We start from the raw sequence: 22,386 nt of genomic DNA, 5'->3' as shown, positions 1-22,386 counted from the left end.
ACCAGCCTTCTGATTTTAACATATGCTCAATTTACAATGTGCATGTTGGTTGGGCTGTCTAGTCAGATTGCTCATTTTTGATTAGTAGTGAGCAGTTAAAAGATTTACTTCTGGCCAGTGCAAGAAATATTAGCAGGTGTTACATGAGGATGGCAATGTTAACAGTACAGTTGTGTTATGATCTTACCATAACTTTACATGTCCCTCTCTTCACAGTTACAGTATTCATTACAAAGGGGATCTCCTGCCGGGGGGGTGAGGGTGGGGTGGGGGGTGGCCCGACATCCAGCCAGTATATTAAAGTCTAAGTTGCTTTAAGGTACGTCATAAGTCACATGTATTCTCCTCATGTAGCGTAGGCCACAAATGTGACATCCGGATGTACCATCCTCCGAACTGAGAGCTGCAGTAGAAACTCCAGTCAAAGGAATAAATAGTTAATCGGTACATCCAGAAGAGAAATGGACCACGGGGTGGAGGGAAGGAGTGAATACTGCAACAGTGAAGAAAAGGACACCCACCACTATGGTAAAAGTTTACACACCTGTATTATGTCCTTCCATTTCATGGTTGGAGTATTCATTACAATACACAGTGTCAAGTTCAGGAAGACAGGGAGGAGGAAGGACCAGCAGAGTTCTCTAGGAAGCCTTGAAGGATGGACCTAGAAAAATCAGCTTTAGCTCTCGAAATTCCATCCAACTTGTAGTGCTTGGTAAATGTACACAGAAGTCCAGGTAGCTCCCTCAGAACATTTAGTATCTGAACACTTGGGGAGAAAAAGCACCAGAAGCCACAGCTCTAGTAGAATGAGCCTTAAAAGATGAAAGGCTCACACCATGAAAGGACAAGGAAATGGCTTTAGAAATCCAAGAAGTTTGCTTGGACAAAGCCAATCCTAATTACCTAGGATGAAAGGAAAAGTACAGTTTTGTACCTACCATAAATGTAGATGTTCGAGGATCCCCATTGCTGCAGTCCTTACTATTGGGTAGTCCGCTGTCCAGTCGGCCCGAATACCAGAGTATATGGCTGACGTCGGTCAGGGCGCATTAGACTGACGTCAGTACGTCAGGGTACTAATGCGCATGACAGACGTCATATCCTCAGTCTTTTCTTGCCCCAGATGTCAGAAGACCCTAAAAAGACAAGGCCCAAAATACCTGCACCAAAAATATGTACAATATATACAAGAATATATACAAAAATATCAGCATGTAACCCCACCTACACAACCACCCCTAAACACAGAGGGGAAGGAGGGAGGGTAAATTGGACTGCAGCAATGGGGATCCTCGAACATCTACATTTATGGTAGGTACAAAACTGTACTATGTTCTTCGTTCCCCATTGCTGCAGTCCTTACTATTGGGTAGAATCCCAAAGCAGAGGTAAGGGAGGCTGGCAAATCATAGAGAAGCAGGAGCTGACAACATGCCTTGCAAAACAGCTGTGGCAAAACCAGCCCTAGACTTAGAGTAGATAGGAAGGTGATAATGCTTAGAGAAAGTATGCACTGAACTCCAAGTAGCTGCTTCCAAAATATCCTTAGTTGCCACCCCCCTTAGAAATGCTGTTGAAGTGGCAGTAGCTCTAGTGGAATGCGGCCTAATCCCAGCTGGAATCTCCTTGCCATGATGGGAATAACAAAATGCAATGCAAAAGCCAATCCACCTAGAAATAGTTTGTTTTGACACAGGCTTGCCCTGAACTCAAAGCAAAAGAAACGAACAACTGCTGAGACTGCCTAAAATCCTTAGTCCTGCTTAAATAATAACGCAATTGCCTGTGTACATCTAAAGTGTGCAAAATCTTTTCCCCTTTATTTTGGGGTCTGCATAAAAGTAGGCAAATGAATAGTTTGGTTTAAAGCCACACTAGAAACCACCTTAGGCATAAAGGAAGGATTAGTACGTAATGATACCCTATCCTTATGGAAAATCAAAAAGGGCTCTACTGCCATAAGGGCCTGCAACTCAGACACCCTTCTTGCAGAAGTAATAGCCAACAGAAAAGCAGTCTTCCATGACAAGTATTTCAATTCAGCAGTAGCCGCAGGCTCAAAAGGTTGTAGAGTAAGTTTTTCCAACACAAAATTGAGGTCCCAAGCAGGAGTAGGAGCTCTACGTGGGGGTCTTATATTCTTTGCCCCTCTAAGAAACTGCTTGAACAAAGGATGCGAAAACAATGGTGGGTCACAATCATAGTGAGCTGAAATTGCTGCAGCATGAATCTTAATGGAAGAGAAGGACAAACCTTTGTTCAATAACTCAGTAAGATATTGAAGAGCCACACTCAAATTAGGCTCAGAAATCTCCAAATTCTTTGCTGTACTCCAAAATAAAAATCTCTTCCATTTTTCTGCGTACACTTTCCTTGTACTAGGTCTTCTAGCTTCCATAATCACATTTAAAACTTGTTGAGGAAGTTGAGACCTGCTGTGTTTCAACACAGAATATGCCAGGCTGTTAGATGGAGAGTGAAGCTTGACATTGAGCAGATGACCGTCCTTCTGAGATAACAGATGAGGAATCAGAGGTAAAGGCCATGGAGGCTTCCTTACCAGACTCCGTAGTAGTGGGTACCAGTGTTGCCGAGGCCAATCTGGAGCTATCAAAATCATCCTTGGCCTGTCTTGTCTGACCTTTAATAGTACCTTTGGAAGAAGAGGCAGAGGAGGAAAGGCATACACATGAAGGTTTTTCCAACTGAAAGACAGAGCATCCACTTTCCAAGCTGTGTGATGAAACCCCTTTGTGCAATACTGTGGCAGCTGGTGGTTTAGTGGAGAAGCGAACAGATCTATGTCTGGAGTTCCCCATGACACTGTCAATTTTTGAAATACATGAAGATCCAGTTTCCACTCGTGGGGATCCATGATTTGTCTGCTTAACACATCTGCTAAGGAGTTCTGTGCTGCCGGCAGAAACCTTGCCTGAAGAGTTAGTTGCAAGCTTAGCGCAGTCTCCCATAAAATCATTGCTTGCCTGCATAGAGGATAAGAATGTGTTCCCCTTGCTTGTTGATGTACCACATGACAGTTGTGTTGTCTGTTAGAATCAACACCTGCCCTGGAAGAAGTAACTCCTTGAAAGCCATTAATGCAAACTGGACTGCTAACATCTCCTTCATGTTGATATGTAGATACTGTAGTCTGGCAGGCCACTTGTCTTGTATCCACTTTCCATTTAGATGAGCTCCCCAAGCAATGTCCGAGGCATCTGTCGTTAAAATCTGACTCGCCTCTGGCCGGGTCACAGAGTCCCTTGTTTAGGTGACATTCCTGAGCCCACCACAAAAATTCTTTTTGAAGGCAAGGTATTATTTGAATGACAGTGTCCAAATCCTGGCAGTGCTGTGTCCATACATTTTTGAGATACCATTGTAGCTTCCTCATATGCAGTTTGGCATTGGGAAGCACCAGAATACAAGATGCCATGAACCCTAATGCTTGAAGGACTGTCCTTGCAGTCAGCACGGACTGATGATAGTTGATGGAAGTAAAGCGATAGACTCTTTTGTTTGTCCGGGGTTAAAAAGGCCATCTGGGCTGCTGTATTCAGTCTCACACCCAGAAAGCACATGTCTTGAGAGGGTACTAGACTGGACTTTATTTCGTTCACAGAATACCCTAGGCATCTTAGCACTGCTATAACATATTCCAGATGCTGTAGAAGGTCTTCCTTTTCTTGAGCCAGAATCAGGCAGTCGTCCAAGTAAGGATAGATTTGAATTCCTTGTAGCCTGAAGTAAGCTATCACTGGAGCCAGAACCTTTGTGAATACTCTGGGCAGTAGATAAGCCAAAGGGCAATGCAGAGAACTGATAATGAGAATTTCCAGCTCGAAACCGCAGATACTTCCTGCAACTTAGCCTTATAGGCACATGAAGGTAAGCTTCCTTGAGATCTAAAGTTACCATCCAGTGATCTTTGCCCAGCAGAGGTAAAAGCTGTTGTAACGTCAACATCTTGAACTTGGGAATGTCCAGATAAGTGTTGAGGAGAGATAAATCCAAAATTGGTCTCCACGTGTTCCCCTTCTTTGGTACTAGGAACAGGCGAGAATAAAATCCTAGGCCCCTTTCTGATACAGGAACTGGCTGAATGGCCCCCATCTGGAGTAACTGAGAAATTTGCTTGTGAGCCTCTTTTCTTTGTGGAGGAGGAACGTCTGGCATGCCTTTGAAAGGAGGCATTGTATGGAAATAAAACCTGTAACCGTGGTGAATGATATCCAACACCCATCTGTCTTGAGTAATTAAATCCCAATTTCCTTTGAAAAGAGACAGTCTTCCTCCCAAAGGAGCTACCAGTCGAGAATCTACTGGTAGCTGAAAAGGCAGGTCATTGGGTCTGTTTACGAAAGGACTGACCCCTGCCCTCACCAGAAGTCTGAGCAGGTGAACTCCCTGTTCTAGGCCTAAAAGAACCTTGAGCTCTGCCCCTACCACGTCTAGACCTACCCCTAGACTGGGAATCATAAGCAGGATATGTCCACCCCTTAGCAGGCCAATTTCTACTAAACTTGGTGGCTGCACCTGCAAAAATCTTTAACAGTTTGCATAGACTTAGCTTTGTCCTCCATTTTCTTTAAAACTGCTTCCACAGGCGAACCAAACAACACATCAGACTGTAAAGGAGCATCCAAAATCCTTGTCTTAACATGCTCAGCTAAATTCTGATCCCTCAACCAGGCATGCCTGCGAAGAACAGAACTAGTGGCAGCCACCCTCGAGGAGGCCTGTACAGCATCAAAACCACATTGCAAAGAATGCTTACCCACTTGTTCAGACACATGAACCAAATCCAGCAACTCTTTACACTCAATACCTTCCGCCAAAGCATCCACCTTAGATTTCAATTGTGAAAGGAGATAATTTTGATATTTTAGCATGTGAAACTGACAATTCAACGCTCTCATGGCTAGAGTGGAAGAAGTATACACTTTCTTTCCCCACCTATCCAAAGCCCTTGCCTCTATCAGTGGGAACAGGATTTTTAACCACAGAGGCCTTAACACCTTTAGGCCCCTGAGAAACAGTTTCTGGGTCCGCCCTAGGACTCTTAAACAAATACTTATGAGCTTCAGGCACCCTATAGTACCTATCGGGTTTAACAGGAGCAGGAGGCAAAGAGTCAGGGTTCAGGGAAGCCTCTGCAAAAACATCTTCCACCACATTCAACACAGGAGGTATAGCTAAGGGCCTATGCTGGGGTAAAAACAAGAATTCCCTAAGCCTTTTCCTGGAATCAGAGTAATCCTGGCCTTCCCATTTAAAGTGCTCCCTCATGGAATGCAGAGTCTCTGAAAAAGAGAAATCCTCAGGAGGAGAAGCTGTAGGAGTGGAATCATCCACATCAGAATCAGAATAAGGAGGATACTCCTGCAAATCTTCCCAGAAGACTCAGAAGCCTCTGAACACTGTTCAAAACTATCAAACTCCGGTTCCACCCTGGGCCTCTTATCAGGAGGGGGCATAGAACCTCTAATCATAGTAATCAAATCTTCTGCCATTTTAAGCATATGTTTCTTAGGTACAGAACCCGAAATGCTAGGAGAAGCCCCCACTGAAGCTGAACTTGGCCTACCTCTCAAAGAAGTTTTGGCAACAGAAGGAGAGGCTCTAACAACCTTGGGAAGAGAGGGAAGAACAGTTACCTGAGAAGCCCCCTCAGCCTGGCCTACCTCCTGAGAAGGCACATCCTGTAACAGTAAAGTTTCAGCCTGAGACTCCATAGAAACTCCTGGCAAAACCTCTGGCTCCACTGAGCCTTCTAAAGAACCGACGTCCAGGACTGCCGGTTCATCAGCCCTAGGCTTCACTGTTTTGTCCTTGCGCTTCTTGGGAAGCGGGCGCCGGAGCATCCGGCGGCATTTTATAATTGCAACGCTTCCCAAACACTAACCTGGCACAGTCTAACCTCCTCTTAATAGTGCGTTTGTTAAACCTAGCACAAGAGCGGCATCCAACAACGGCGTGCTCAGGCCCTAAACAAGGTATACACAAGGTATGGTAATCCCTATGAGGTATCTGTTTCCCACAAGAAATACAGTTATTCACTTTTTCTGACATCCGGTTAAATACTGAGGCAAGAAAAAACCAAAATGTTCCCCAACGGGGTACTTAGCCAACTCTGATTCGGTCTGAAACTCCGGTTTCGGAAATATTTCAGAACGCCAACCTGCACTCGCAAAACTGCTTCTGCATCGGACCATGCGGCAAAAAAGACTGAGGATATGACGTCGGTCATGCGCATTAGTACCCTGACGTACTGACGTCAGTCTAATGCGCCCTGACCGACGTCAGCCATATACTCTGGTATTCGGGCCGACTGGACAGCGGACTACCCAATAGTAAGGACTGCAGCAATGGGGAACGAAGAACATCACAGCTGACCAGATTTATTAAGTCTTATCCAAATAAAATCATAGTTGCCTACATACATCCATGTGCAGCACCTTCACAGGCAGATTGTGCAGAAGGGAAAAAAGTGGACAAATGAATAGACTGATTAAAAGACAACTCATTCATACTAATCCTTTTATGCCCATGGTGGTGAAAGGACACCCAGTCCTAATGAAACACCAAAACAGGAGGAGAAGCCATAGGGGCTTAAAGCTCAGACACCTGTCTGGCAGAAGTACAGGTCAACAAAAATACAGTCTTCCAACAGCAATGTTACAAGGAAGCTGCAGACTCAAAAGGAACCTGGGTCAATTTTTCTAAAACAAAATTAAGATCCCAAGGAGGAGGCAGACTTCTTGAGAGGTCTAATATGAAAGATGCCTTTAAGGAGTTATTTAGCTTCAAATCTAGACGCTAAAGGATGTAATGAAGGCAGACAAGAAATAGCCGAGAAGTGGGCCTTAACAGAAGAATAAGCCAACCCAGCATGGAGCAATTCACACAGGTAAGAGAATCAAAAGGAACATCCACAGAAAGTGGATCCAATTTACATGGACACCAAACAGAAAACCTTCCATTTAGATAAGCAGTATTTCCTAGTAGTGGGTTTCCTGGCCTCCTGCAAGACCCTAAGCAAGTCCTCAAAAAAAAAAAGTGTCTATTGATTTTATCACCTACAATGTCAGCTGTGGTCTGTTGATGAGGCAACCAGATTCCCTGCACCTTTAGGGAGCCAACAGCTGCTCCACATCCCACATCTGACGCATCTGAACAGCTCTTGAGAGGGAAGAGGTGGATAAAAAGGGAGCCCTGGATTGAGGGTCAACTGCTCAATTTATCATTGAGGTTCCTGCTTGAGACATGGAAGAACTAAAAATCCAGAGGATGAGAATGCTGAAGCCAGATCGACTTTAGAAACCACTAAAGTTCTCATGTGGAGTTTAGCAAAAGGGAGGATAGGAATAGTGGAAGCCTTGAACCCCAGAGCTCTCAGAAATTCCCTTGCTGTTACTGAGGTCAAAGGAAGAAGGGACTGAAAGGAAATGTGAGTTAGGGCCTTGGGAGTAGGTAGGGATGCCACCACAGGAACAGTCTGGATCCTACATCCCAGAAAGACATGATCCTGAGGAGTCAGAAAGGACTTTTTGAAATTTATAGTGAACCCCAGGCTCTGCAAAAGGGAGACTGCAAAGTAAAGATTTTGCAACAAGGCTCTGGAGAAGATGCCTGAAACTGGTAGTCGTCCATGTAGGGAAGGAACTGGATCCCCATAGCCTGCAAAAAGCAATCACAGGAGAGGCGTAGGGAAGGAACTGGATCCCCATAGCCTGCAAAAAGCAATCACAGGAGAGGCATTTGGTGAATACCCTTGGAGCAGCAGAAAGGCCGAAGGGCAAAGTAGATGACTAAAAATGCCAGGAAGCAGAGAAACGTAAAAGCTTCCTGAAAAGGGGATGAATTGGGATATGGAGATAAGCATCCTTGAGATCCAAACACCATGCAAGTCTGAGGAAGCCAGAGAGAAGAAAGTTCCTCAGTAGTACCCAGAGTCGAGAGATCCTGAAGGACAAATATTTGAGGGGGCAGAGAAATTCCCATAAAAGGGGGAAGAGACTTCCAGACCATGACATACCTTTGGCAGACAATGGACAGAACCCAAGAGAAAGGTGAACAGAAAGACAAATGTGGCTGGGAAGAAAGTACAGTTGTGTACACTTACCATAAATGTAGATGTTAGAGTGTATTTACTGCTGCAGTCATCACATTTAGGTTATCAGTATCCCTCAGTCGGCCTGTTTAACTAAGTCTTGGATCCTGTCTCTATTGCCGTCCCTTCTTCCGTGACGTCAGGTTGTCAGGGGTATAAAAACATGCAGCAGACGGCATTACATCAGTTTTTCTTGCCCCATATGTCAATTAAATCTATAAATATACAAGGTTATACCTCCAACAAAAAAGAAAATACACCAAAAAGCTTTTGAGCATAGTAAAGGAGAGTAGAGGTATAGCCAAAAGTAGTAAGGGGGCTGGAGGGAGGGTAACCAGGACTGCAACAGTGAATACACCAACATCTACATTAATGGTAAGTATACACAACTATACTATGTTCTTAGTGTTTCACTGTTGCAATTTGGGTAGATTCCCACAGCTAAGGATGGGAGAAGAAATTTAAATAGCATTAGGACCAGCTATAAGGCCCTGCAAGAATGCAGTGGCAAAGCCAGCTCTGGATTTAGAGAAAATTGGCAGATGGCAATGCTTGGTGAAAGTATGTACAGAACTCCAGGTAGCAGCTTCTAGGATGTCCCAGGTAGGGATGCCTCTGAGAAAGGCTGTAGAGGCAGATGCAGCCCTGGTTGAGTGGGGTCTGATCCCCTGTGGGATAGGTTTTCCATGGTGCTTGTAGCAGAAATTAATGCAATGCCCTATCCATTTGGAAATGGTTTGCTTTGAAATAACCTTTCCCTCTGCCCCTGCAGCAAATGCCACCAGCAGTTCAGATTTCCTTTGAGGTTTAATCCTGTCCAAGTAGAATCTACGTTGTCTGTGCACATCCAAGGAGTGCAGTATCTGTTCCCCTTTGTTCTGTGGATTAGGAAAGAAGGTTAGCAAATGAATGGATTGATTAAGGCCCACACTGGATACCATCTTGGGCATGAAGGAGGGATTGGTCCTGAGAGAAATCCTGTCCACATGAAAGATGAAAGGCTCCACTGCCATAAAGGCCTGTAATTCAGATACCCTTCTTGCTGAAATGATTGCTAAAAGGAAAGCTATTTTCCACGAAAGGAATTTTAAGTCTGCAGTAGCAGCTGGCTCGAAAGGAGGGAGAGTGAGTTTCTCCAATACAAAGTTAAGGTCCCAGGCTGGAGTTGGAGCTCTCCTGGGTGGTTGTAAATTTTTGGCCCCTCTGAGGAACTGCTTGAGCAGTGAATGAGAGAAGAGGGGAGGTTCTGTGTTATGAGCTGAAATGGCAGAGGCATGAATTTTGATGTAGGAGAAAGACCGGCCCTTGTGAAGCATCTCCGTTAAGTATTGTAAAATCTGAGGTAAATTGGGCACTGCTGTGATCATCCCTTGAGACTGGTTCCAGATTCAGAATCTTTTCCATTTTTCAGCATAAGATTTTCTAGTACTAGGTCTCCTTGCCTCTAAAATGTTATCCATCACTGGTTTACTGAGGGATGGTAAAGGAGAGATTAGGTAATTAGCCAGGCTACTAAGGTTCAGTGTTTAAAGCTGAGGGTGCAGAATCTGGTTCTCCTGCTGAGACAAAAGGGTAGGAGTGAGGCAGGTGCCATGGGGCAAAGAGTGACACTGGGCAAGATGGGGTACCAGTGTTGGCGTGGCCAGTCTGGTGCAATCAAAATAGCCCTTGGTTTGTCTTGTTTGATCTTTAGTAGTACTTTGGAGAGCAGAGGCAGAGAAGGAAAAGCATAAACTGATAGGTTTTTCCAGCTGAAGGACACAGCATACACTTTCAAAGCTTGTTTGTGGGGAGTCTTTGTGCAAACTTTGTCCAACTGATGGACCTGTTTGCCACCCCCCCAGAACTATCTCTGGGCTCTCCCATTTGCTTGTCAAGATGTTGAAAATCCTTTGTTCCAGTTTAAACTCTTGTGGGTCCATGAGGTTTCTGCTTAGTCTACCATTGTATTTAGTTTTCCCTGGCAGGAACGAGCTTGTAGATGCACTTGGTAGCTGTGTTCCACAATGCCATGGCTAGTCTGCAGAGGGGGTAAGAATGTGTACACCCTCCTGCTTGCTTATGTACCACATAACAGTGGTGTTGTCCGTCTATTAATTGTCCTGGAAGAATGTCGTCCTTGATGGCTGTCAGAGCATTCTTTACAGCTAACATTTCTTTTCGATTGATATGCAGGTACATTTGACTTTGGTTCCATTTGCCCTGAACGCACTTCCCTGCCAGGTGAGCCCCCCATGCATAGTCTGAGGAGTCTGTTAGGGTTTGGGCGGCAGGGGGTAGTGTGAATGGTACTCCCTTTGTTTTGGTGGCAGGCCTCTGCCAACCAAAGGAACTCTAGGCGTAGGCAAGGTACGACAGGAATCATTGCTTCTAGATCCAGAGAATGTTGGCACCGTATGCTTTTTAGATACCATTGCAGTTTCCTCATATGCAGTCTTGCATATGGAATTAGAAGAATGCAGGAGGCAATGAACTGCAAAGGCTTGTAGTATTTGCCTCGATGATAGCAGGGTTTTTGTGGCCACTTGTTTGAAGCAGGTTGTCAACTTAACTTGTTTCTCTGGTGTGAGGAATTCCATCTGGGAAGTTGTATTCAAGCTTGCTCCCAGGAATATAATTTGTTGACAGGGTACCAGGTGGTATTTCTTTTTGTTTATGGTGTACGTCAGACAAGTTAGCATCCTTTGTGCAAAGGCCAGATTCAAAAGTATGTCCTGGCTTTCTGCCCGAATTAAACAATCGTCCAGGTAAATTTCTTTGCCTGCAAAATGCAATGACTGGAGCTAGGCACTTTGTGAATACCCTGGGCGCAGTAGATAAGCCAAAGGGCAGTGCAGAGAACTGATAGTGCGCGTAGCCTGCTTTGAAGAGTAGGTATCTTCTGCAAGATTCCCTGATTGGGATGTGCAAGTAATGCTTCCTTTAAATCTAGTTTTGCCAACCAGGCGTCTTTGCCTAGCATAGGGAGCAACTGGTGAAGAGTCAGCATCTTGAATTTTGGAATCACCAAAAAAAGTGTTTAGAGTAGACAGGTCCAGGATAGGACGCCATGAATCATCTTTTCTGTGTACCAGGAAAAATTTTGAGTAGAAACCTTGTCCCTTTTCCTCTTCTGGTACCAATTGAATAGTCCCCATGCTTGAGAAAAAGTACTTGCTTTTGGGCCTCTGCCCACTGATTTGGGGGTAGATCTGGCCACCCGCTTGGTGTTGGTAACATGTGGAAGTGAAATCTGTATCCCTGGGACACTATTTAAAACTCATTTGTCCAGGGTAATGAGTTCCCAGTTCTTAGCACGAAGAGCAACCCCCCCCCCCCCCAAAGGGGCAGTTGAGAAGTGTTTGGAAGTTTTAAAAAGAAGTCATTGAGACAGTTTACCATAGGGGGAGTTTTATTACTCCCAGATTTAGAAGTGGAGGGCCCCCACTGCTTAGCCCTGTGCGTACCCTGGGACAAGCCTGTGAGCTCTGCTGGATCTGGGTTTTCTGAAGGTCTGGAAGAGGCAGGAAAGGGCTACTTCTTGGAAGGCCAATGCCTACTAAACCTTGGAGGTTGTACTTGTAAAAAAAATATTTAACAGTTTGCATAGATTTAGCTTTTTCCTCTGTCTTTTTAAGAACTTCTGCCTCGTTGCCAGACAGGCGGTCCTGGTTTAATGGAGCATCCAGTAATTTTGCTTTAACATGATCTGGCAAGGATTGCTCCTTAAGCCAAGCATGCCTTCTAAGTACAGACCCAGTTACAGCAGCCCTGTAAGATGCCTCTAGTGAATCAAAACCGCATTGCAAAGTATGTTTTCTAACTTGTTCAGCTGAATGCAGTAAATCCTGCACATTCTTATTTTCAGCACAATCAGGAATAAACATAATTTTCTGTTTAAGCAATCCAATAATATGCTTCTGATACTTTAACATATGAAACTGGCAGTTTAAGGCCCTAATGGCCAAAGCTGCAGAAGTGTATACCTTCTTACCCCATGTATCCAGCGCCCTGGAGTCTCTATCAGAGGGGATAGGATTTTTGGCAGTAGTAGCTTTAATGCCCTTGGGTCTGTGAAATGGTCTCAGGATCTGCAGTAGGATTTTTAAAAAGGAACTTGAGAGTCCGGGACCCTGTAATATCCATCAGGTTTTCTGGGAGCAGGAGATACAGGGGCCAAGCTAGATTCCGAAAAGGCATTAACAATGTCTAGTACAGGAGGGTATGGCTAAAGGCCTGTGCTGGGGCAGGAGTAAGAAATCCCTAAGCCTCTTTTTAGCATCAGAGTAATTCTGATTTTCTCAATGAAAATGCTCCCAGAGAGTATGCAAGGTTTCACCAAAAGAAATCCTCTGGGGGAGGGGGGGGGGATCAGAGGAAATAGTCTCCTCAGCATCAGAATCCTCTTAAGTAGATAAAGGTAAATCCTGGTCATCAGAGGAAACAGAAAATTCAGAATCCTGGACAGAAGTATAAGCAAACTCAGTCCTAGGTCTCTTAGAGGAATATTGGCTTCCCCTGATTAAAGTAACAAGGTCTTCAGCCATTCTTATTTGTTTTTTAGGCAAAGAGGCCTGACCATGCGGTCTGGGCATCAGTTTTCTAGGCATGGTTCGAGTTTTAGGCCTTGAAGATGGCGTCTGTTTAATACACAAGTCAGTAAGCCTGAATACACCCTCAGAAGCCGGTGCCTGCACAGCGGCTCCGGACCCATCCAAGGTAGAGACCATCCACAGGTTTCATGGCTGAAGCATCTCACGGCATACCAGACTCCGAATGGGTCTCAGTAGAAGCCTGCGAATCTGAAATAGTAGGTATCAAGGGCTGTGAAAGCGTCACACTTGAGTACTGGCGAACTGGCTTAGAAGCGTAGTCGGCAGCTTTGGACCTAGGCAGCCTCTGTCTTTATCTGAGTTTTTTCAGAATGTCTGTAGTCGGGTGGCTTACCGAAGACATATCAGGATAATTGAACCGAGCACCAAAATATTTAGAAGCGAAAATATACAGACAGATAGTTTGTGGTTTAAATAAGGTACAAAACAGACAGCGAAGTACGTTGTGGTCAGGCCTAGGCAAGGAATAAAGTACGAATGAAAATCTTTGAGGTATTTGCTTTCCACAAGTAATGCAGTTATTTACTTTTACTGACATCGGTTAAGAGCAAGAAAAAGTTTCCCCAACGGGGAACTTGGCTTTTAGTTAGACTTCGGTTCTGAAACTCTAAAACGAAAATTTCAGGAGTCAGCTGACCGGCACTTGCGAATTGCTTCTGCTTTGAGCACCGCACAGCAAGAAAGACTGATGTAATGGCGTCGGCTGCATGTTTTTATACCCCTGACGACCTGACGTCACGGAAAAAGGGACAGCAACCAATGCAGGACCCAAGACTTTGTTAATCAGGCCAAATGAGGGCTACTGCAATCAGATAACCCAAATGTGATGACTGCAACAGTGAAACACTAAGAACATCAAGACAGGTCAGGCAGCACCAGGTTTAATCAGGAAAAGACTACTTCTGGGGCACAGAAGTCTGAATAACATTAGCAGGAGGAGCCTACTTCCCATCTTTCCTGCCCTTGGAAGGACAAAGGCTGGGTTATTGGGGTAACTTCTATTAAAACTTAGAGACAGGAGAAACAAACATGCTTAAATTCCTGTAAAGCATTGCCCTTATCCTGAAGGGAGTTAAAGCGGCAGCAGCTTCACCAAACAAGTGTTTATTATCCAGAAAAGCATCTATTAACTTAATATCAGGCAACGGTTGAAGCCAAAGCCATCACCTCCTCAAAAACCCAAAAGCAGCACTGGAGGAAGCATCTGCTGCATCATAACTACACTTGATGGAATGACAAGCCACCTGGGAGGAAGTTCCTAACAGAGAAAGAGCAGACGTCTTTCCTTAAGAGTCAGGAAAATCAGAAATTACCCAAAAGGCCTAGGAAAGAAGACCCAAACATATTAGACATATGGGCCTGATAACTGACTGCCCTAAAAGCTAAAGTAGTAGAGATATAAACCTTTTTTCCCCTAACTTTTCTATGGTTCTGCTATCAAAGCAGTAACTTAGGAGAACATAGCAAATGAGATAGCTCATCAGAAGCCACATAGCATTGAGGGGTCAGCACAAGGGCACTTGTAAAAAAAATTTACAAGTCCTTAAATACCCTATAAACCCATCAGGTTTCTTGGGGGTAGGGGGCTGGGAGTCAGGAGCCCTAAGAGCATTAGAAGAGCCACCCAACAAAATAGAGGGACAGCAGAAGGTCTAGGAGAATCCATCTGCAGGAGCTCATACCTTTCCTGTACTTCAAACATCTGAGCACAATCCCACTTAAAACCATTCGAGAGATTGCATGCCCAAAAGAAATTCCTCAAAAATGACTATTCAGGACTAAGTAGATTTCTCTCTCTGATCCATAATCTAAAGGAGGGATCCGAGAGGAGTAAGCAAGGGATTCCTCATCTGAATCCACCTCCTCCTAAGAGGAATCCTGTTCCCAAATCTTTTAATGGGAGTAGAGGACCAAGGAAGAGCTGGGACAAACTCCCTGAGGAGGTTTTAAAGCCAAAGCATTAAACACGTGAAATTCTTCAAATCACTCTGTGTCCTTAGCAGCTGGAGTAATGTGCTTAGTTTTCTGCTTTTTTCTTTAAGAGAATGTCCACCTTATGAAATGTACAAGGCTTAGACCCTGGACAGCATTCAATAACTGTAGTAGGAACTTCTCCGACCAAAATTTAAGGAACAGCCTTAGGTTCCTCCAAAATGATCAGCCGCGGTTCTGAATGTCCAATGCAGATGTCTGCAAGGCCTCCAAGGGCATGCCTAAAGTTGGATACCCACCAACCTCCAAACTTTTTGTGGCTAAAAATCTAATTATGGAGCCAGGTGAACAATCTGGCCTAGATTTTTTGGCCTTCTTCAGACAGCTGCCCCTTGGAGCAGGAAGTTCTTTCGACTGTCTTTAGTCAAGGAGCCTAAGATGTTGATTCTCCAGATACAAAGCCAAAAATGTGTCTATTACAGAGGGTCTTGGGACAAAAGCCTGACAGACTGAACAGAATGTATGGTTGTGGGAAGCACTAAGGCAAAACAAGCACTGCTCGTGGTGGTCTTTATGGGGAATCAGTCTCGCACACTGGCATTTACCCTTGGTTCACAAGAAAATCCACAAGCAATAAAAAAAAAACAAGGCAGCACCCCAATTGGGCCATTATCTGCAACAGCACAAACCAGCAAAAGAACAGGTGGTCCGACAGACTGAGATGGCGTTCAGACTGGCAGCAAGGTAGTTCTGAGGACCGTATGTCCAGACATCACCTTTATACCCTATGCTACGCAAGGAGCATACATGTGACAAATGGAGTACCTTAAAGTAACCTACAGGCTTTGGTACACTGGCCGGATGTCAGGCCGCCCTTGGCAGGGGATCCACATTCTAATGAATACTGCAACAGTGAAATGGAAGGGCATCACGTACTCCAGTTTTAGTACAAGTCTGCTAAAGATACAAGCACAAATCTTCAAGACTATACGAGAGTTACAATTAATATGGTATCCACATTTAATATAGTTACGCTGAAACAATGGTTTAACCAATGCCATCAACTTATAAAAGTGAAACCTGCAGTGTATCTATTTGGTGGTTTAACAAGTGTAGTTCTACAAGGAAATCTTCAGTATTCCCGACAAGACAATTCTAATTACACAAGCACAGTAGAGGCCTAATTCTTGCAAAAGTAGCGGGTTCTATACTGAAAAGGCTGAGATTAAGTTTGGGCTCATGAACAGTATGAACACACAATCCTAAAAGTGGCTTCACATGAGGGCACACAAGACGAAAATGCCAAGTTGCCTGCAAGTCTTACAATTTATGTACTACATATGTATTGAACAGATCCCAGACGCTGGGGATGCACAAGTCTATTTCTTCATGCTGGTCCCAAGCCTGGATAAATGAGAGCTACATCAGGAAGGACATCTGGTGTAAAATTTTGCCAGATCACATGTATGGACAATACAGATTTCCATATCAGATCAGTCGAGGCCCAGATTACCTACTGCCACCAGTACTGTTAGCCAATTGGGTGCTGGTGGAAATTGAGCTACTGTTGGCCAAAGGAGGAGGAGAGGGTGAAGGCATGCCCAGAGGCAGGAGGAGAGCAGGAAGGTTAGGAATGTGGAAGTGAGGGTAGGGACTTTGATTGATGGCATTATGACTGGTAAAGGGAGAGAGCTTGCTGATATGGAGAGGAAGGAAGGTTGATATTGTGCGTGCTAGAGATCAGACAGATGGGGAGTAAGGATAAGTGTATCGGAGGTGGGTTCAAATTGCTCTACCATGGTGTAGATGGGAGGAGAAAGGGGGTAGGAGTTATCCCGAAGGAACAGCATGTCGAGTGTGTTTTGGAGGTGAAAGAGTGTTGGACAGAGTGATGTTTATGAAGTTGAAATTGGTGTGATGAATGTTGGTGCACCTGCTCCGTAGGCTGGGTGTGTGATGGAAGAACAAGAACATTTTTAGAGTACGTTGGATGAAGTGGTGGAGAGAGTGGTGACCGAAGCAGATTTCAATGGACATGCTGAAGGGAACAGAGGAGATGAGGTGGTAATGGGTAGGTATTGTGTTAAGGAGAGGAATGCGGAAGGTTAGACGGTAGTGGATTTTTCGAAAAAGATGGACACGGTTGTGGTGAATGTGTACTTTAACAGGAAGGAGCATAGGTTGACTTACAGAGTGGAGGAAGATGCATACAGGTGGATTATATCCTATGCAGGAGGGCCACTCTAAAGGAGATTGGAAACTATAAACTGGTGACAGGGGAAAGTGTAGCTAGGCAGCACAGGATGGTGGTCTGTAGGATGATGCTGGCAATCAAGAGGAGGATAGTGAATGCAGTGCCAAGGATGAAATGGTGGAAGTTCAAAGGATGATTGTGAGGTGGAGTTTAAGGAAGAATTGAGACAGGCACTGGGTGGCAGGGAAGAGTTACCAGATAGCAATGGAGACCGCTAGAAAGGCGTTTGGTGTGACATCTTGACAGCGTAAGGAGGACAAGGAGAGCTGGTGGTGGAACAAGTACAGGAGAGTATACAGAGGAAGAGGATGGCGAAGAAGTGGGATTGTAAGACATTAAGTAGAGAGGAGTATAATGAGAAGGCATATGGCAAAGAGAGGTGGCCAAGGACAAGAGTATAATGAGAAGGCATATGGCGAAGAGAGGTGGCCAAGGACAAGTTGCATGGTGAGTTGTATGAAAGGCTGGATACTAAGGAGGGAGAAAAGGACTGGTACAGATTGGCAAGGCAGAGGGACCGAGCTGGGAAAGATGTACATGAGGTTAGGGCGAAAGGATAATGAGGGAAACGTACTCGAGCAAGGAATGTGTTAAGCAGATAGAAACCGTACTTTGGGAGGCTGATGGAAAATGAAAGGGAAAGAAAGCTGGATGATGTGGGGACAGTGACTGAAGGGAATCCGCGCCTTATCACCCACAGTGCAAGATTTAGAGAGGGCAGTTGGGGGTGTAGTATTCCCTTGTCCTGTGTGAGTAGGTCATTCGGAGCTGTAACTTGTGGTGACTTGTCCTTGGCTAGGTGAAACAGAAGAGGGAAAGTACAGCTGTGTACACTTACCATAAATGTAGAGGTTAGTGTATTCACTGTTGCAGTCATCACATTTGGGTTATCCCTGCTAGGGTAGCCCTTGGCCGGCCCAAATACCAAAAGCTTAGTATTTCTGCGTCGGTTGCTGTTGCTCCAGGACTGACGTCAGGTCATCAGTAGTATAAAGTAAGGCAGCCGACGTCATCATTTTTTCTTGCTCTAACCTCTCAGAGTCCCCAAGTAGGAGCCAGGTTCTGGTGGAAAAATCCCACCAGTAGAAAGTAAATACCAATATGTCCCTTGTAAGGAAAGAGAAGAAAAGAGGGAGGTGGAGGGAAGAAAACAAGGAATGCAACAGTGAATACACCAACATCTACATTTATGGTTCGTGTACACAACTGTACTATGTTCGTGTTTCACTGTTCCAGTCATCACATTTGGGTTAATTCCCAAACCTGAGGAAAAAGGGTGGAGGCAGTCAAGGAAACTAGAGGCTGGCTAGGATGCCCTGCAAGACTGCAGAGGCAAACCCCTGCCCTGGATTTGGAGAAGATAGGCAGGGGGTACTGTTTGCTGAAGGTGTGAACAGATGTCCAGGTGGCAGCCTCCAAGATATCACTCATAGATTCATACTAAGCTAACTGCCCTTGTGAGCCATTTTAAGCTTAGCCAGTTATCCCTTGTGAGACTTAAACCCTGCATCTTGTGTTTGTAAGGCAAACACCTTAACCATTAGGCCACCCTCCTAATCCTGGTGGGGACTCCTCTGAAGAAAGCTGCGGAGGTGGAGGCTGCTCTGGTGGAGCGAGTCCTGCCCCCTTGGGGGGGCGTTCAGTGTTGTTTGTAGCAGAAATGGATGCAGTGTACTATCCATTTGGAGATAGTTTGTTTGGATATGGCTTTGCCCTCTGACCCTAGCAAAGCTAACTAGCAACTGATCAGACTTTCTGAAGGATTTAGTCCTGTCTAGACAGAATCTGAGCTGTCTGTGCATATCTAGAGAGTGCAGTATCCTTTTCCCCTTGTTCTGTAGGTTGGGGAAAAGGGTGGGCAAATGAACGTATTGGTTGAGAACCACACTGGACACCACCTTGGGCATGAAGGATGGGTTAGTCCTGAGGGATACCCTGTCAGCATGGAAGATGAAGGGTTCCACGGCCATGAGTGCTTGCAGTTTGGAGACCCTTCTGGCTGAAGTGATGGCCAGAAAGAAGGCAGTCTTCCAGGAGAGAAATTTTAGCTCCGCTGAAAAGGCAGGTTCGGGGGGGGGGGGGTGAGCTTTTCCAACACAAAGTTAAGGTCCCAAGCTAGGGTTGATGCTCTTCTAGGTGGCCTCAAGTTGCTAAGCTCCTTTTAGGAACTGTTTGATCAGAGGATGTGAGAAAAAGGGCTGCTCAGTGGGGAAAATGAGCAGAGATAGCAGAGGCATGAATTTTAATAGAGGAAAGGGAGAGTCCACTGTGTAGCAGGTCACCCAAGTAATACAGGATGAGAGGGAGGGAGGGCTGTGCCATATTTCCTCCCTTAGCCTGAATCCAGGTGCAGAACCTTTTCCATTTGTCAGCATAACACTTCCTAGCGCTAGGGCATCTGGCCTCACGTACAACATCTAGAACTGGTTTGCTGAGGTTGGCAGACGGATCAGGGATTAGGGAATAAGCCAAGCTGCCAAATTGAGTGTCAGCAATTGGGGATGCATGAATTTTCCCTTCCCTCTGGGTCAGGAGGCTTGGAATCTGAGAGCGATGCCAAGGTGGCAGAGGGGATAGGCGGCGCAGCAAGGGATACCAGTGCTGATGAGGCTAGTCTGGAGCTATAAGAATTGTCCTTGATTTTTCCTCTATTTTGAGCAAGACCCTGGGGATGAGAAGTAGTGGAGGAAAGGCATAGACTGAAACTGACACGGGAAGGACAGGACATTCACTTTCCAAGCCATGCAGTGATGCTCCCTGGTGCATAACTTGCAGAGCTGGTGGTTGGTGTGGAAGGCAGAGAGGTCTACCTTTGGGGTGCCCCATTTCTGAATTAGGGTGAAGTTTCTTCTGTTGAGCTGCCACTCGTGTGGGTCCAGAAGATTGCTGCTTAAGTGGTCCACCAGAGAGTTGAGAGAACCAAGTAGGAATTGTGCTAACAAGTGGAGTTGCATGGTGGAGGCTGTGTGTCAAAGGGTCATGGCCAGCCTGCATAGAAGGTAGGACAAAGTCCCTCCCTGCTTGTTGATATACCACATCACAGTTGTGTCATCTGTTTTGATCAGGAGAGCCCCTGGGAAGAGAAGGGGCTTGAAAGATATAAAGGCGTGCTGTATAGCTATCATCTCTTTCTGGTTGATGTGCAGATGGATTAGCTGTGGGCTCCATTGGCCCTGTATGCAACTGCCGTCTAGATATGCACCCCAGGCGTAATCTGATGCATCTGTGAGGAGAGTCTGGGTGACATGGGGGTGGTAAGGGTAGTACTTTGAGGGAGCATGCTGTTGCCCACCAAAGAAAGTCTCCTCTGAGGCAAGGTATCATAGGTATAAGTCTAAAAGTCTTGAGAGCGTTGACACCAAAGTCTTTTTAGGTACCATTGTAGTTTCCTAATATGCAGCCTAGCATATGGAAGAAGAAAGCAAGATGCCATGAACCCCAGAGCTTGTAGCATTTTCCTTGCAGACAGTTGGGGTCTGGTGGTTAGTTGAGAGAAGTAGGCCATCAGGAAGGTTTGCTTTTCTGGTGCAAGGAATGCCATCTGGGAAGCTGTGTCCAGGCTTGCTCACAGGAATATAATCCTTTGTGTGGGTACCTGTTTGGATTTCTTTTCATTGATTGTAAAGTCCCTACTAACCTCCCTAGGGTACACAAAGGCCAGATGCATGAGCAGCTTTTCCTGGCCGTCTACTCTGAGCTAAAACAGAATGGCATTAAATATACTGACCCCAAGGATATTGCCAATATCCTGGTAGATCGATTTAGAGCCAACTTCACCCCCTAAAGGGCCTATCTCTATACCAAAAGATTGCCAAATTCTGAAATGCAGTTTGGTAAAATGCCACAAGATGACCTAGTAAGACATGTAGGTGTCAGGAGACCAGGAAAGCAGAAAGTAGTTTTGTTTGCTAGAACGAAGGGGTGAAAACCACAAGGACATTTAACACTACAGCACACCTTTTGCTGCCTTCACCCTATCCAAGATGTGTGAACATGCTCAGAATTTACAGCAGCATCATTAAGGATACAGTTATCCATGTATACAGTTTAGGTAATTGCCAGTGCCCTACTCAAACCTGGATCATGTCTCTGCAAATAGTGTAAACAGCAGCCTCACTTATCCAGTGCTTACCCCCAAACTTTTTTTTTAATTTCTACACAATTTAAACTTGATGTTTTAAGTATCAGTTCAATATTTGGAATTACCGGTTCTGTACTGGTATAAATTTATCTTCTGTTGAATATCTATTACATATTAAAATCTTTAAAACACCATTCATAATTTTCACCAGGACAAACCTCAACAGTGTTGCTTTCTGAAATCCCCTTTCTGCTCTCACTAACTATATACCAACTATAACCCCAGAAGTTTACCATGGTAGTGCACTAAACAAAAATGACTATGTGCAGGCACAATCCAAGCGCAAATGAATTCACAAAGTTTATATGTATGCGAACAAATAAGTCACTATTATGGAAATGCACATGTACAGGTATGGATAGCATAAAGGAAGAGCAAAAACAAACAAAGCATGTGTAGTCGATTAAGGACGGAGTGATAAAGGCCAATATGGAGTGAATGGTTTAGGGAATGTGCCCTCTTTGGGGACAGAAGCAGATGACTTTAAGGTGGATAAATAGACACATTGGAATGCTCTCCAATGGGTTGAATAATGGACTGCCAGAAGCATGGAAGGGTCAGCAATTGAGAAAGCATGTCTGGCTGTTTGCAATATGAGCCTCTAGGAGTGAAGTGATGGAGGCTTTTGATATAATTTGTAAAGATTGTATAAAGATTTTTTTCGTGTTATTTGGCTGCCAGAAAGGCAAAGTTTTTTTTTTTTTTTTTTTTTAAGGTGAAGCAGCTTAAACAGCTAGGTACCAAGTTAAGTGGCTGGATCTTTTATTGGGGTACCATTTCACTTTTGAAAGACAGTGATGCTCCTGCAGAGGTATTAATAAGCTTGCATAATGAATTAAAGATGGCTTGGAATTACCTGTGGATACATCTACCACTTTGGGGATGCACACTCTTACTAGGCTTCAAAGAATGCCTTTACCTACAGCTGATCTGACTACATAGGACAAAATACCAGCAGGTTGATTTTGGACTATTTTATCGGTAGGTGTACAGCTTGACAAACTGGAGAGTCCTACATACATTTCAATGAGGCTGCAGTTTCAGTGTTGGTACTGTAAGTTAGAAATGGAGAGATATGAAGAGCATTTGGAGTTTCTGGGTAGTTATAAAAAGCAGCATGTTAAGTCAACGAAGACAACTTTAGCAAATGCAAAAAATAATTCATCCTGTTCACAGAAACTCCCATCAAAAGTGCAGTTTCCCTTTTTTACCAAGGCTGGGAGACCTTGGAATTGGTATAAACAAGCTCAAGAGTGTGGGGGAATGCAAGTGGGCTTGCCTCCAAAAACATTCTAATCTTCACTGAAGGTAGTTTCAGTACACTTCTGTAAGTTGCCATAACAGTACAGGT

General features: G+C 44.8%; 1 protein-coding gene across 1 annotated transcript in view; it reads right to left on the bottom strand.

The window, feature by feature from the left end:
• The window catches only part of CAP1 (cyclase associated actin cytoskeleton regulatory protein 1), a gene marked incomplete in the record, with an annotated part of 596,089 nt that overhangs the window by 240,751 nt on the left and 332,952 nt on the right, over window positions 1–22,386 (bottom strand).

The sequence above is a fragment of the Protopterus annectens genome, chromosome 1.part1 (assembly GCF_019279795.1).
Source record: "Protopterus annectens isolate FY-2018-M chromosome 1.part1, PAN1.0, whole genome shotgun sequence".
Classification (NCBI taxonomy): Eukaryota; Metazoa; Chordata; order Ceratodontiformes; family Protopteridae; genus Protopterus; species Protopterus annectens.
The sequence above is the reverse complement of the archived record's forward strand: the minus strand, read 5'-3'. Positions and strand labels throughout refer to the sequence as shown.